At 39.2% G+C, this 14,118-nt stretch overlaps 1 protein-coding gene across 10 annotated transcripts in view; it reads left to right on the plus strand.

The window, feature by feature from the left end:
- TBC1D5 (TBC1 domain family member 5) overlaps positions 1-14,118 on the plus strand; it is a 246,171-nt gene that overhangs the window by 87,077 nt on the left and 144,976 nt on the right. The gene's annotated exons all lie outside the window — the stretch shown is intronic.

The following is a 14,118-nucleotide window of genomic DNA, read 5'->3' on the forward strand; positions in this document are numbered from 1 at the left end:
GTCCTCTTTTCCTTGTTCCTTGTGCCCTCAATCTTTCCCAACGCCAGGGTCTTTTCCAGGGAGTCTTCTCTTCTCATGAGGTGGCCAAAGTATTGGCGCCTCATCTTCAGGATCTGTCCTTCCAGTGAGCACTCAGGGCTGATTTCCTTAAGAATGGATAGGTTTGATCTTCTTGCAGTCCATGGGATTCTCAAGAGTCTCCTCCAGCACCATAATTCAAACACATCAATTCTTCGGTGATCAGCCTTCTTTGTGGTCCAGCTCTCACTTTCATACATCACTACTGGGAAAACCATTTAACTATATGGACCGTTGTTGGCATTATTCAGCATCTAATGCAGGGGAGCAGAGCCACAGAGCTGGCCCTCCATTCACTAGCATCACTGTTGCTCAGAGGCATAGCTGAGGTTGGGGCTGCACAGATGCCCCAGTTGGAGTGCCAGATTGGCAGCACTGGCTCATCCAGTACACCCTCATAGCCCTGCCCAGGAAAACAGCAGTTATGCTGGTGTCGGGAGAGTGGCTTGGTCCCACCATACAAGCCCACTACCGCTGTAAGTACGTTTTGAAATTATGATAGAATTACCCTACTTGTTCCTTCCCCGAGGGCACAAAAATAGGGGAAATGTTATGATAATCAAATGCCTTGTTGTTCATGCCTTGTTGTTCATATCTGGCTTATCAAAAATCAGTGATCTTAATAATTCAATGTGTCTTCAAAAATTAATGTGCTTTTATGTAAATTATGTTCACAGTTACTCAAATATTTGGTTATCCAAATATTTTACATTACACTAGTCCAACAGAATGTATCATTCATATTTAAAAGTTTTGGACATACTAGGAAGCTATTTTAATGAAACATTTTTAAGTTCATGATTGCTTGGTTTTTCTCAGCCTACATCAATTAATAGTATAGAATAAAATGTTAGTTCTTAACCATGATTTTTAACATCTTTGGGAAGTATTTTTAATCAGTTGTACTTTGTGTGTGCGCGTGTGTGTGTGCGTGCGTGCCTTGAGCAATTAGTTACCTAGACACAGAAGACTTTATAGTTTTTATCTGAACCTTAACATTGCTGCAACATACAAAGTTATTAGTATTGAATTGATGTTTAAAAGTGCCATTAATTCATTTACCCCAAATGTTCATTAACAATGTAAATGTATGCTGATGTTCTATGAGACAAGGAAGTGACTAATGACTCTTCGCACTAACAACACTTAAAATGAATAGAAACTTAAGATAGCTAATCTTGAAGTAATCAAGGCCCTCATTCAGCTTGGCTTCTCTGTATGCTCTAAAACAGCTGTCAACTGTTAAAAATATATACACAACACACAGATACGCACATGCGAAGATAGAGATATGTAAATACATGGTTCCCCAAAGTCATAAAGGTTACCAACCATAGTACATTTTTACGTTCTATATGTAAATATTTTATATAAAGCATCCATTTCATCTTCATGGCTTTTTTACAGTGAAACACAGACTGCATTTTAATTTAGTGCCATATGCATCCAAGATTCATCATCTCAGTTTTATGCTATTATTTAAAATAAGGTATGCAGCAGATATTAGGGGTGGAGTGGACTTTATGTAATTTTCCTAGCCCAAATGTCGCAACTCAGGAATTCAATATCAAGGGGCAGGATGTGCTCTGTAACTAAGAGATCATTGCATTATAGGAATTAATGAATCATGGTAGCAAGACTGTCACTATTCAGGAACAACTATAGCTTCCCCCAGTGACACTGTTGGATCTCGGAGCATCCCCAGAATATCATTCATATATTCAGTACATTTCTATGCTATCCTTCATCATAACTCATCTCAGGGTGGTTTACACATATATGATAACTATAACCCACAGTAAAACAATAAACCTGCAGGCTGTATGTCTGTATACAGCATGAGAAGCACCTACAGACTGGAATCATTCTGTTTGTTGACCTTCATCCAGCCCACCACTGCATCCAGGGACTATTCAGGACTGGTACAACCTCACTTGACTCAGTTGACAAGGTGAAATAGTGTTGGGTGTCATCAGCATACTCATAGCATGGAATCATAGAATTGTAGAGCTGGAAGGGATCCTGAGGGCCATCTAGTTCAACACTGCACTGCAGGAATCTCAACTAAAGCATCTATGACAGATAGCCATCCAACCTCTGAAAGAGAGTCCATTCCACGATTGAACAGCCCTTACCTTGCTCCACATCTCTTGATGATCATACCCTGTAGATTCCTCCAAGGATGGGGGGGGTATTGTCAAGGTCAATATGTGTAAGGGGGTTGGACAGCAACTGAAAAAAGGCGATCCATCAGTTGGCTCAAGTTGCAAGCAGCCAGGTTGGCTTTGGTTCACTTTGCACAGCTTCAGCACCATTCCACATGTTGATACACACTGACAACTCCACTGCAAAATCTCACATTGTGTGTCAAGGGGGCACAGGGTTGGCATCCCTTCAAAGGGAAGCAACTCTTCAACTGGGCTGAAAAACAGCAGTTACCAGTGCCACAATTGATGTGGAGGGCACCATATTGGCTGTCCCAACTATAAGCAATGGTAGAAATACTGCCGACATTGCTTTTTCAAGAGTAGCCGAGAAATCAATAACAGTCACTGGGAGTATTCCAGTAAATATCTCAGATTTGATCATCTCTGGGTGAGTCTCCATGGAAGCTTCTCAGACTGTGTGTTGCTTTAGTGATACACCGTAGGTGTAGAAAAGACGATTGGTGTATCACTTCTAAACTTTTGTCTTGTAATAATGGTATCTTTAGCTTCTTGAACAATGTTCTACTGTCTTTCTATCACTATTTTCATGTGTGCTTTTCCTTTTGAATATTAGAACATGCTTCCATGTGGATGCTTTATAAATAATTTCAGCACCCCGGGTACAAATGTTGGTAGGTGTATTTCCTTGCATCATGTGGTAGTTAGAAATAACTAAGTGTTATAGCCAACTATGTAGATAGATGCTGAGCAAAACAGGAAATTATAATGCTTTGGCAGTTGTTTAGGATATCATTCAAAAATATTATCTGGAATAGGATGCTAATGGTGATGAACAATTCAGGCTGTGTAGAACATTCGCTGCTGAAACTTATCCAGTCTGCCATATTTTATTCCCTCTAAATAGCAGCAAAGCTTTCTTCTGCTGCTTCCAACACCAGATGCTTACTTAGCAAGCTTTTAATAGTCATTTATTAATAATAGCTTCTGTGTAGTTTGCTTTTACTTGAACAGCTACAGATCTGTAGTGACAAAGGCCATTGGCATATCACTTTTCCACTTATGTCTTGTAATAATTGTCCCTGTCACTTGCTTCTTAATCAGTGTTGTCCTCTTGTCTTGTAATCATTTTAATATTTCCATATACAGTATTCTTTTTGGATAGAGCATTAAACACAGTGAGCACCACTGTTTTTTATATATATAAATTTAAGCAAGCACCAATTAAGCACCAAGTTAAGCAAGTCTGTACCCCAGTATTACCTGGACCTTGAGACTACTTTGACAGTGCCTCAAATATCTCTGATAAGGAGCTTAAGACCCACTTCGAATATTCTGCTTTTTATGACCCACTCTAGCTAATGATCTGTGCATTATATTGAAAACTAGTTTTTAAAAAATCCTGAAGTGGTTTTCTAAGAAACCTCCATTTGTGGAGCTACCGTTAGGGTTGGTGCAGAAAGTGGCAGATAAGTTCCTAAATGCATTCAATATAATAGCTGTTCTGAAAGAACTGCGGTGGCTGCCAGTTAACTATCAAGCCAAGTATAAGGTTTTAATACTGAGCTATGAGGCCCCAATCAGCTCAGAACCAGGTTGTCTGAAAGAATATCTTCTCCTGTATTGACCAGACCAGCCACAGCAATTTGTGGAGGACCTGTTCACTGTACCACAGCCTGCAGTTGTCCACCACACAGTGGTACATACCTTGTGGAATGATCTCCCCTAGAGATCGGGCAGGCACTATTGGGTTCCTACACCAGCAATTTAAAATACCCTTCTTTATCCAAGCTTTCATTGGCTGCTAATAAAGGCTTCTGGCTTCCCCTGCTGTTGTAATTGTGTTGTTTTACGATCATTTTATTGATTTGGATTTTTATTGCTAGAATTTGTTAGGTTGTTTATTCTTCTATAAAAAAATATTTTTTAAAGATAAAAATAAATAAATAACTCAGGTAAGGTGAACGTAAAGGACCCCTGGGTGGTTAAGTCCAGTTGAATTCAACTATGGGGTGCGGCACTCATATTCGCTTTCAGGCCGGGGGAGCTGACGTTTGTCCACAGACAGCTTTTCCGGGTCATGTGGCCAGCATGACTAAACCGCTTCTGGCGCATGGGACACCATGATGAGTGCCAGAGCATATGGAAATACCATTTATCTTCCCACCGCAGCAGTACCTATTTATCTACTCGCGCTGCTATTCTTTCAAACTGCTGTGTTGGCAGGAGCTGGTACAAAATATGCAGGTACAGAAAAATAACCACTGGAATGCTGGAATGAAGCTTGGATGGAGAGAAATAGAGAAAACATATCTTCTTTGTTTACCCATTAATAACGTAGTGCTGAATTGCTAATTCACTTCAGTACAGCAGCCAGTTTGGAGAAGGGTGGAGAACTAAGCAGAAAGCCTAATGTGTGTGTACGCTCAGGCTTTCTAGATTTGTCATTTAAATGTTAAGTTCCAGTACAAATGTCAATATTTGGACCAGTTGGCTTCATTCTGCCCTAAACCTCTGTCATCTAATACATATAATATAATTGCTGTCATTGTCTTCGGTATAGCTGTAGGAGGCGGTGTTACCTGGGGACATTTAAAAATACCTTCATATGTACCTGATGATTTTCTTTGCCTTTTTCAACGCAGTGTGTATTATTTATGGACAATCTGGCCTTTTTAACAAAGAAAAATATGTCTGTGCTTATACTGCCATTTCTACAAACAAAACAGCTGATACTTTAATGAACACCATACTGAGGGCCATGCAGGACATAAGGCAAATTAAGCAGGTTACAAACTGCACATCTTCTATTTAGATATAGGAGATCTTCCCGAGCCCGAACAATTAGTTGGACTAATCAGACACGCCGACAGTCAGAAACAGAAGGAGACCATTTGTATCAATTTAAACAACATAGCTGGTAATGAAGTGAAATAGCCACACTGAATAGTTTTCACCTCTACTTGGGTTTGTACTGTTCTCATAGAATCTTTCATCTCCCTAAAAAGAAATACCCATGTTTAACAAAAGCCAATTACCTGATGTTGACAAACTTGAGGGTAAAGGGATAACACGGTGTGAACCTAGAATTGTTTAAAATTCTGGACTCAAAAGTTGAATCTTGATTACCTTGTTTAAATAGTTGAATGTGGCTCTCCATTCATAAGAGTTCTTTCGTGACAACAATTCAGCTGTTTAGTCTGGAATACATTAATAAAGAATCTCCAGCATTTTTGTTTTGCTCTTTTACAACATTTATATGAAATGTAGAACAAATACAATGTGAGTTGCCTTGATTTCCTTTTTAAAAATAATAATTATCTACAGCATTTAATTCATATAATGCAGGCACGTCCAACTTCCAAGAGACTGTGATCTGCTCCCACTATAAAAAAAAACTGGCAGTGATGTACCCATCTAAACTGTTGAGCTTTTTATCTGGGGAGCATCAGCCGAAGTTGTTGACCAGGGACACCCTGCGATATAATGCTACGAAAGTAATTTCTGATTATCTTCTTTCCCATCATTCTGTATGAGGCAAAATCACAAACCCATTCAGAACAATTGCAAAGTTTCTACTAAAAGCAGTAAAATGGGCATTTAAAGCAATGCATTTTCAAACATGACTAATTTTATCAGGTGTGCCAATATTTGTTTAAAACGTCCTTCTGCATTTCTCTTGTGCACCATGGAAATGATGGAACTGTATTTCCATCAAATGTATTTTCATACTGAATTTTTTTGCAAAAATAAATAAGTTGCTCTTCAGATATGTTAACATTAGCTTGGTTTACACACCACTTGGAGCCATAGTTTAAATAAACTTTGGTTTAATGAGAATGGGCAGCATGCTTATACACACTGCTGTAATTATGGTCGCTTTACTCCCTCCCTGCTCCTTCCACACTGCCAGGAGATAAACTCGTCCAGCTTAGCATTATGTCCAAGGCCTGGGGTCGTGGTTTATTTCTCTCCAAAGAAACCACTAGTAACCAATGTTTGTTCTTGGCTTACTCTTCCTGGTTTGTGGAGAAACAAATCAGAAGCCCGGATTCAGATGTAACACTAAGCCAGACCAAGGCTTGTTTTCCAGCACAGTGATAGGGATAGCGAGCAGGGAAGAAGCAAAGCAACCATGATTTCACAAGCAGGTTGTGCACTAACATTAAGTTTATTTTAACTATTGTTCAAAGTGATGTGTAAATGTGAAAATTTAAGTTTGCATGTCATCATAGTTTTTGAGCTGTGAATGAATAAGTCAAAGACAGTAAGAGTTTTATTAAATATAGCAGTATGCTCTGCTGGGAAGCATTGAATTGGAGCTTTTAAAAAGCTAAGGCTGGGAAAGAACAATGTTGACTACTTGCCATATTTAGTATTTATATAACACTTTATTGATAACTATCTTATTTTTATTTTCATATATTGTGCAGAGGGCAGGGAAGGTGCCTAAAGTCCAATATGTCCCTTATATCTGTGATGAGATTTGATTTGGGAATTTCCCAGCACACAGTTCATTCTTAGACACTAGTTTGTCCAGTGGGATTTATGAAGTATGTGTGTTTCTTTTGAGCAGCAGATTCCCATGCCAATGTTGCAATCAAATCTTCAGATTCAAAAAGGGTTTTGGTTTTTACCCTGAGCAATGTGCATCTGCTTTTCTGTTTGTAGTACAGAATCCCCATGTGAAATGGTCATCATATGTATTTAATAATATGTTGTTTCAGTCTTGAAGAACAAATTGCAGCAGGGTGAGGCCTGGACAGATGTTTATCACTGCGGTTTGTTATAAACGTTTCGTACCAGGTTCTTGAGTTGAAACTTTGAGGCTAGCAAACAGGACTTGCTCACAGGCCCCGCATATTCTCCAGGTTGCAAATAATTGGGTACAAAAAAAGCAAAGTAATTGGGTACAATTTTAGTGTAAAATACCCCAATGTAAAGCATTCTCTACTTTCGCTTTTTCCAAGCAAGGTGATAATAAAGTATTAAAATGGAAACGGTGGGCAATAGCCATTGTTGCACAAGGGCACATGATAGGGCTTTCCCTTATCCCTCTGTCACTGATGCTTCTAGTGCCCTCCAAATTATTTTAGAGGTTCTCCCAACCCCAACCTCCTGTGCAGATTTTGGGGGTGGGAGCTGCAATAGAAAGGAAATCCTGTTCTGCTTGCAGAGGTCAGTTCCACAAGCGGGCTGACACAGATGTAGCATCCCATAGGCTTATACCACTGATACTTATTTATCACTAGGCACTGCAATAGAAGTTGTTGTTTTATGTAGCTACAAAAGAATACTAAAGTCCTACCCTAAGAAGCTTACTGTATATAACCAAGGCACTGCGTTATCAAGGAAACCAAGAAAGCTACTATGTTAAGACTGGATTCCTAAACAGGATCCTTTCATACCCCCCTGTTGGCACCTTCCAAGATTTCCCTACCCATCCCAATTTTTAACATTTTTTTTAAAGTTAGGAGGTTAGGATTTTTGTTTTTTGGCGGGTGGGAGTTGCTTTTGGGGGGAGGAGTGCTTTCTTTTCTGTATTGGAACAGCTGTAGATTGTCTGAGCAGTGCCAGTTTTCTTCTGTGACATGAGCATTTTGTGGTACCCACAGCCATGGCCCCAAAAGGGTGAGGACTCCTCCGTTAAGTCAAAATGGAACTGTCACTTGTCTGCACATCATCATGTTTTTCAGTGACTCCCAGAGCAAAGATGAGAACCATTTGGTCACCCAATCATTGGTCTTTAGCAGTTGTTCTTACAATATTAAATCTTTCATAGTTTTATCATTCATGCTTATTAATCTAAGAATTCACACTTCCAAGGTGAGCTTACAATTGTACTCTCTCTCTCTCTACACATACACACACTAACAAAATACACAATGAAGCATCACAAGATAAAAACCAGTAGATCAAATTCTTGTTTACAGCAAAGTTTTGGTTGTTTGAATTTTGACTACAGTTCTGTATTTCTCTATAAAGAGCTCTACTCCTTTAAATGTGCTATGTTGTTGAAGTCCCTAGTTTGGTTTTGGCAGGAAAAAGATGATAGACCCAGTATGAAGTTCTCTGGGGCTACAGTCTGCACATGAATGTCTGCAGGAGTAGCTACTGTCCAGTTCATATGAATGACCAGGAAGACTTCATGCCATGAGCAGAAGCTTCTGTGTTGAAATGTATCAGCAAGACCCTGCTCCCATGAATCACTGTGTAAAAATCAGAAGTGCTGGAATGGGTGGCGATGCCTATTTTATGGAAAAATTAGAAGCTCAAAAGTCTAATGAGATATGATGGCAACACAATTCCACATGTTAAGAATATGTTCATGCCAAACAAGTGTATGAGAGAGTGGCAACCATTTTTAAGTTTAGAAAATGCAGGAGGGTCCAAATGTGTGAGGCCAGAGTGCTTGCTATGCCTGAACCCCCAGTCTCAGGGTGCAGCCAAGAGAGAGGGAAATTGTAGACGTGTTCAGCAGTCCCCTTATGCCTGTTCTTCTCTGCACAAAAGATGCTCTCTGCTCCCCATTTTAATATTTGTTTGACAGTAACCTCTATTATAAAACACGATTGCATAGAGTTAGACTCTAAGTACACTGCCATTCAGTTTTCAATACCATATGCCATATACTAAATAAAAGAAAAATAAAATGTCATTCATACAGTTTTGGGTGGGGACTTAATAGATCATTGTGAAAAGAACATGCTAATATTTTCCAACTTAGAAGGACTACAAACTGAGCCATAGAAATTCAGAAGTGGCTCAGTGGCTCAACACACTTAATTTTCTTCTCTCTTCCATTAAGATAACATCTGTTCTGGCCACCAGTCAGCAAATCAAATTTGATGAGAATTCATCTGAGCGCAAGGTAGAAATGCCTACTAATGGACAGATTTATGATTCCTCCCCCTTCTTAACAAACCTCTTAAATTTTTGAATTAAAAAGTAAACAGAAATAACTATAAGACCTTTATAAAAGAAATGAAGTGGCAAACACATCTTTTTCCATAATCATTCAGTTTAAAACAACAATTAAATAATTAGAAAAGGCAGTATTAGTAAAAATAGAGAAAAGTTTAACTTCCTTTGGAGTTTACAGATTGTATACACACAAATCACATTCTTCCTTATATCTCAGTATTCCAGTGCACTGAATTACGCAGAACTGGTAATGTTTTAATTACGGTAAGCCCCAAAACTTTGCATTTACTTTTTCTTTGCCCATTTCCCCTTATTGCTAGATTGATGTATAATACGTTCTGCATAGGTGGTGTATTAATTACGACTTCACTTTATTTTATAAACATTGCTAATAAAAATATATAGGTAGTACTCCATCATGCCAATTGGGCATGGTGGGGTGGGTGTGTGGCTGCATACACCATTCTTGCTGCTGGATCAAAGACTTGTGGTCAGTAGTGAACAGATGGTGCTGATCACCTATTTGGAAAGGTGGAAAGATGGTGGGACTAGGCCTGCTTCCAGCGGGTGATTGGTGCAGTCAAAGCTGAAAACGCCAGCCATCTGTTGAATGGGGCTTTGGGCATAGGTATCTCTGGATCGTGGCCCATTCCAGTAAATCATTTTGAGATGTAACTTGATTATGCAAAGTATTTTCGCATGTACTTTCTTTTATTTAAATCCACAATTACTGATTCGTAATGTGCAGGCTTTTACTTCTCCACCTCCCCACTTGGGGCAGTCTGTCATCATTCCACAACCTCCCTGCCCCCTCAACTGTCATCTTGCCCCTCTGCTTTCAATGCCAAATTTCTAGCTTAGCACATGGGGGTACAGTGACCTTCTGTTTCAGTACAGGATGTCAGTGAGCAGCACCATTATAAACATCTGTTGATAATGGGAAATGTTGAAGTAAAATTTCACTGTAGTGGAAAGTTGGATAAAGTTAGTTTCAGGGTTATGTGTCCATACACATTACATACAGTACGTAAATAGATATGTTGTCTTTGCAGGTATATTTATAACTAATTTCAGAGTGTACATTGTAAGTGTTTGAGGTGACACTGGGCACTTAATTTATCACCAATAGCAACTTTTGGACATTACTGTTGGCAAGATGCAGGGCCACCACATTCATAGGGCAGAAGCAGAGTTACAAGTTCTGCAGAATGAGGTTGTAAAATTGTCAATTTCTTCACATTGCGGTTGGTACTCATGTTCTAGAATGCAAGTAAAAAGCTCCCGGACTGTTTTAAACTAAGATGTGATAGTTTTCTGTGTGGAAGGAGAATTTTATGTGAGGAACTATTCAGAAATGGGAATTCCCATTTTCCGTCTGAAGTAGCATGAATCAGAATTTGGCCACCTTATTCTGTGCAACTTAGACCAGGACCACATATGCAGCAGAATAAAGTGAGAATGAAGTGGCAGGATGGACTGCAAACGGCATTCCCCCCCCCCCAAAGATTTCCCCCTAAATTTTAAAAAGGAATCATTTCAAAGTAGAAAACTAACATACCAGCATGTGCTAGGTATTCTGTTTGTGCAGGACGACCTGAAGCCTAAACTAGCTCTACAATTCACTCTTAGCATTTTCAGATTCTATTGCCTCTCAATACTGAATTGTGGACTATTTATTTTTATTATTATTTATTTCATAAAATTTATACTCCACTTGATTCTAAAAAGAAACCAAAACCCTATACCATAGTTCAAACTTATGTCCAGTGGCAAAGGAGCCACTGCATGGCTGTTCTTGTGCACTGATGGAAATACCGGTAATGTGAAAAGTCCTGGACCACACATGGGTAAAAGCCCACCAGTGACTTCTCCCCTCTCCAGTATCAACATTCCAGAAATTGTTTTGGTGTCAGCATTCAGAAGAGCTCTGTCATCTCACATGGTTTGGGGCTTTTATATTATCCGTGCATTGCAAGAAGAAGCATTGCAGCAACTTCTGCGCAGCCAAAGTAATTTAAGAACCCATGCTTGGCTCCCAGACAATTGCCTGGAACGGCATTTTTGGTGAGTATGACGCGGAAAAAGAGAAAAGGTACTGTGCCACTGCTGCTAACATCAGATGTTCAAAACTCATGGGGGAGGTTCTAAAAATATGCTTTGTGCAAAATGAAGTCTTCAGAAAACAGTAGAGTTAAGGTATGTGTGTGTTCTCTCTCACACACACATTTACATCGGATTTTAAAATAAATAAATAAAATTAGCATTATTCAAAGGGAGGTTTTAAGGGTGACAGCCTGTCCATTTGGACAGAGACTGAAGGAAGAATTGCATCAGGACAGGCTGGTGAACTAACACAACTGCAGGTTCATCTGATCTTCTATTTTAATGTATTTTTTTCATCTGCATAAGTTATGCTCTAATAAAAATTAAAGAGCAAGTTGCATTTGGAAGATCAGGTCATCGTAATTCATTGACATTAGGCCACATAACTGAATAATGTCTTACTTCAGTGAAATACATCAAATGAGATCAACAATTATGACTCATAAACATGCCTCGCAGGCATAAAACAGCAGGGAATTAGCATGTGAGGCTGATAAATATGCATGTAAATAAGCTCCCAAAGGAATAACATGGGTTTGATTGATAGGTTTAGAATTGGAACATATGTAAACCCCTTTATTTCTCATTCTGGTGTAGCTAAGTAAAGATGCACTTTACTTGTTAAAAAGTTTCAATAACTTTGTAAATCTTTACTTCACATCTGTGTGCGTGTGTGACTGTCACTTGTAAGATGAATTGAACTGTCTGTAGGGAAGATGGCCTCCTCCTGGAACACAAGTGTAGAGCCATCTTTGTAGGAAGATTGTTTTTACATAGCCCTGAATCGTAGATCAGTTGGTAGAGCTTGAGACTCTTAATCTCAGGGTGTGGGTTCCAGCTGCATGTTGGGCAAAGATTGGGCTATATGACCCTCGGAGTCCTGTTCAGTTCTAGGATTCTGTGTTGAAATGATGTGTAAACATATTCTGCCCATATGATCATATAGTTTTATCTTAATGTGTATGAATTGTTAAGGCTTTCACCAAAACTTTTTAAATGGTGAGGTATAAAGGTAAAGGTACCCCTGCCCGTACGGGCCAGTCTTGACAGACTCTAGGGTTGTGCGCCCATTTCACTCAAAAGGCCGGGGGCCAACGCTGTCCGGAGACCCTTCCGGGTCACGTGGCCAGCATGACAAGCTGCATCTGGCGAGCCAGCACAGCACACAGAAACGCCGTTTACCTTCCCGCCAGTAAGCGGTCCCTATTTATCTACGTGCACCCGGGGATGCTTTCAAACTGCTAGGTTGGCAGGCGCTGGGACCGAGCAGCGGGAGCGCACCCCGCCGCAGGGATTTGAACCGCTGACCTTTCGATCGGCAAGCCCTAGGCACTGAGGCTTTTACCCACAGCGCCACCCGCGTCCCAAGGTATAGGGTAGTATTAAATTCTTCAGGTGACAGTGTTCTGTAACAGTTTTCTGAAACGCTTTTGCAACAAGAATATAGCAGCATCTGTCCATCTTTATAAGTAGATAGTACACAAATTGCTAATTTGCCCTGATAATTTTTTTACTGTATTGCTGTTTGTTTTGTTTTATTTCATTTTTTGCTTGGTTATGTTTTAAGGATTAAATTTTGTAACCTGCCCTAGGATACTTTCCTTTTCTTTGTAATGAACAGCAGGCTATAAATACTTTAAATAAAAAAAAAGCAGCGACTAAGATCTGGTTAAAAGGAAGGTTGTGTAGCTCAGTGGTACTTCACATGCTTTGTCTGCAGAATATTCCAGGTTCAATACCCAACAATTTCAGATATGGCTAGGAAAAGCTGTTTCAACCCTAGAATGTAGCTGCCAATCAGGATAGACAATACTGAGCTAACTAGATCAATGATCTGACTTAGTAAAAACTAGCTTTCTGTGTTGTTTTGAACTGTTTTTAAGCTATTTTCACAGCCTTGAGAGGTAAGGGATAGGTAACAACAACAACAACAACAACTCCAGCAGCTTCAATCTTAAATTAAGATTATTGGCAGCTGGGGGAAATGGTGAATACTTTCTTTCCACGTATGATCTCACATCTCCACTTGTTTTCACTAAAGAGGCAGTTCTACCAGAGGTCAGCCCATGCTAGAGTAAAACACCAAAATTTAATAGCTTTATGTCTTCAGAATGCCTAACATGTCTTGCACAACACCACCAAGAGAACTGATTTTCACTAAAACAAACTTCCTTATTGCCCTTACAAAACATCTTTTTAATAAAAGGTTTATCAAATTGCAGTATTTCTAATTCTTTATAAAAGTATCAGAACTCAATGTATTTTAAGAAGATTAAAAGATTTAAATGGCATGTGCTACATGGACCATCTAGGTAGAGTAGGGGATTTGATTGTAACTGTAATTTTTATTTTAATGTAAATTCATCACGATTTTGTGTGAAAATATTTGTTTAGACTGAATGTCAGAATTCTTGTTTCCCCACCCCTGAAATAATCTTGACTCACCAATTGATTCTTTTGCCTTATTTTATGCTAAATAGATAATTTGTAATTTATATCTCTCAAACAATTCCCAGTTGGATTTTTCATGCACTGAAAAGTCAGATGCCTGACATTACTGTGCAAAGTTAAGTGCTTGGGGTTAATGAACAGCATTAAATTTTATGAAGCCATGTCCACTAGATGTTAAAAGAAGCTTAAGGGAACTTTCTAACAGATAAAAAAATTAGCATTGGCACGGAAGAATGCCTGAGGGAGCTCAGTTCTGTGTAAAGTATAGCTGGGTGGCATATAGACATTCTATCATTAGGATAAATATTTCTGTTAGGAAATTGATTTTGTCTGCAAAATGATCACTGTACTGATGCATAGGTACCATGTAAAATATAGCTAGAGATCCTGAGGCAGA

This window comes from Podarcis vaucheri, assembly GCF_965113315.1.
Source record: "Podarcis vaucheri genome assembly, chromosome: 12".
Taxonomy (NCBI): Eukaryota; Metazoa; Chordata; class Lepidosauria; order Squamata; family Lacertidae; genus Podarcis; species Podarcis vaucheri.